Source organism: Poecilia formosa, unplaced genomic scaffold (genome assembly GCF_000485575.1).
Source record: "Poecilia formosa unplaced genomic scaffold, Poecilia_formosa-5.1.2 Scaffold393, whole genome shotgun sequence".
Classification (NCBI taxonomy): Eukaryota; Metazoa; Chordata; class Actinopteri; order Cyprinodontiformes; family Poeciliidae; genus Poecilia; species Poecilia formosa.
Genome location: NW_006800332.1, coordinates 277,372 through 279,307, shown reverse-complemented (window position 1 = coordinate 279,307; position 1,936 = coordinate 277,372). Strand labels below are relative to the sequence as shown.

The 1,936-nt window shown below is 31.1% G+C and overlaps 1 protein-coding gene across 2 annotated transcripts in view; it reads left to right on the top strand.

Annotated features, from left to right (window-relative positions):
- LOC103154632 (TRPM8 channel-associated factor homolog) overlaps window positions 1-1,936 on the top strand; it is a 14,070-nt gene that overhangs the window by 2,361 nt on the left and 9,773 nt on the right. The window contains exon 1 of one of the 2 annotated variants that reach the window (XM_007575982.2): window positions 479-566. The exons of the other annotated variant lie outside the window; for it this stretch is intronic. The gene's annotated coding sequence lies outside the window, so the exon portion shown is untranslated. Of the gene's footprint in view, window positions 1-478; window positions 567-1,936 lie in introns of those variants that run through there. 2 annotated transcript variants of the gene reach the window in all.

The window sequence follows — 1,936 nt, the reverse complement described above, 5'->3', positions numbered from 1 at the left end:
AATTTAATTTAATTTAATTTAATCTAAAGTTTTGCATTGAATGATTACCTGCTTTTGAACTAAATTAACTCAGATTAAGTTAATGAGAGAGAGGCAGGAAATCATAAGATCTTGTATCTTCTACCTGCTTCTTTTTGAATAAATTATGTAAAACTGCATGCCAATGGACATTATTGTGTATTTTTTCCATGTTTCAATTATTTATTGTCTGTTTGAAATAAATAAAAAACTCCACAAGTATGAGCTTCGTTGACCTTTAAAGTGCATCTAAAATTTCAGAAGATTACAAAGTCATTGCCTAAAGAGAAAGAAAAGAAAAGTACTCTCTGTACTAAATGTTCATTGGACAATCATTGAATCCCTCCCTGTTTTTCCACTTGTTCACTTTTCCTTGGAATAAAGAAAAAAAAAAGGTATTTCTCTTCAGTACACTATCTTTACGAGAAACTGCTTGGANAGAAAAAAAAAAGGTATTTCTCTTCAGTACACTATCTTTACGAGAAACTGCTTGGATTGCTGCACGTTGGGACAGGTTTCTGTTTTTAGAGATTTCAAGTTGCACAGAGGTAAAAACAACTGTATTGACTCTATGGAGAATTAAAATGCCTTATTTTAAAAACACAAGCTAAAAATTATAGTGGATTTTAAGTTTATTAAATTTTACAAATATTAAGGTTATATTTTTATGTTTAGGTTAAACACAACTTGCAAATGATTACTACAGGCTTGATGATGTTAAATCAAATGATTTAATTTAATTTAATTTAATCTAAAGTTTTGCATTGAATGATTACCTGCTTTTGAACTAAATTAACTTACATTAAGTTAATATAAATCATTTATTTTAATATATTCCACTCACAAAAGTCCTTGCCAAGTCATTATGCAATACTTTTTATTCACAAAGCTGTTGTGCATAACCCAACAATAATATGAATTTTAATTAAACTAATTTACCTGATGCTATTTGCACAAATTTGGGAACTCTTTTTTCAATATTATTTATAAAAGTCCATTTATGTCTGGAATATATTTCTGATCCCTGTGTAGTTAATGATCTTTCTTTCTTTTGTAGAATCAGATTCATTGTAAACATTAACATTTGAACATGATTAAGTCGTTATTAAAGACAGTATTATACAAGTTCTCACTTTTTTTTTTGGTAGCAAAGGTGTGGCAACTTCACTCCCCTAGAATCCTCCAGTGAAGAAATCAAAGTTTATTTTAGATTTTGTGAAAGAGTAACTACAAACCAGTCTGACCAACATTTAAATTTTATATCCTTTTAACATAGACTTCAGAGTTAAAAAGTTACTGTGCATCATAATAAAAAAGAAAATAATTTTCTAATGTTTGGTTTTTAAAAGATATTATATTCAGATTAAATAGAATAGTGAATAACGTTAAACAATAAATTGCTTCTAATAAAAAATACATTTTTGATATGAAATATTTTTATAAAATTATGAGACCTGAATAAAAACGTTCTCTTAAGTTGACTATAAACATGCTTCTTTAGAGGTCTGGTACCCAGTGTTGTGGTACTCAAAATTGGTCTTGGTCTCGAGACCGGTCTTAAGACCATTTTTTGATGGTCTCGTTCTTGTCTCAGACTCGACTGCATTTGGTCTCAGTCTTGTCTCGGTCTCGGGCTCTGAGGACTCGGCATTTTATTTCAAGACCAGTCGAGACCGCAACTGTGAAAATATCACTAAACGTACAGCATACTGTCCAGTTTATTTGTTAACATCTTTGTTTTCAGTGGATGCAAAACGCACTGATCAAAATCCAAGCAACTACGTGTTTCTGTTACTCCCCCCTCCCCTCCCCACTTTTCACTCGCACGCGGCACTCTGAGACATGCAGTGGTTTTCTCTTAGCGGCAGAAAATGTTTGTCTAATCGTCAGAAATGGAATATCGCTGCATAAATCATAA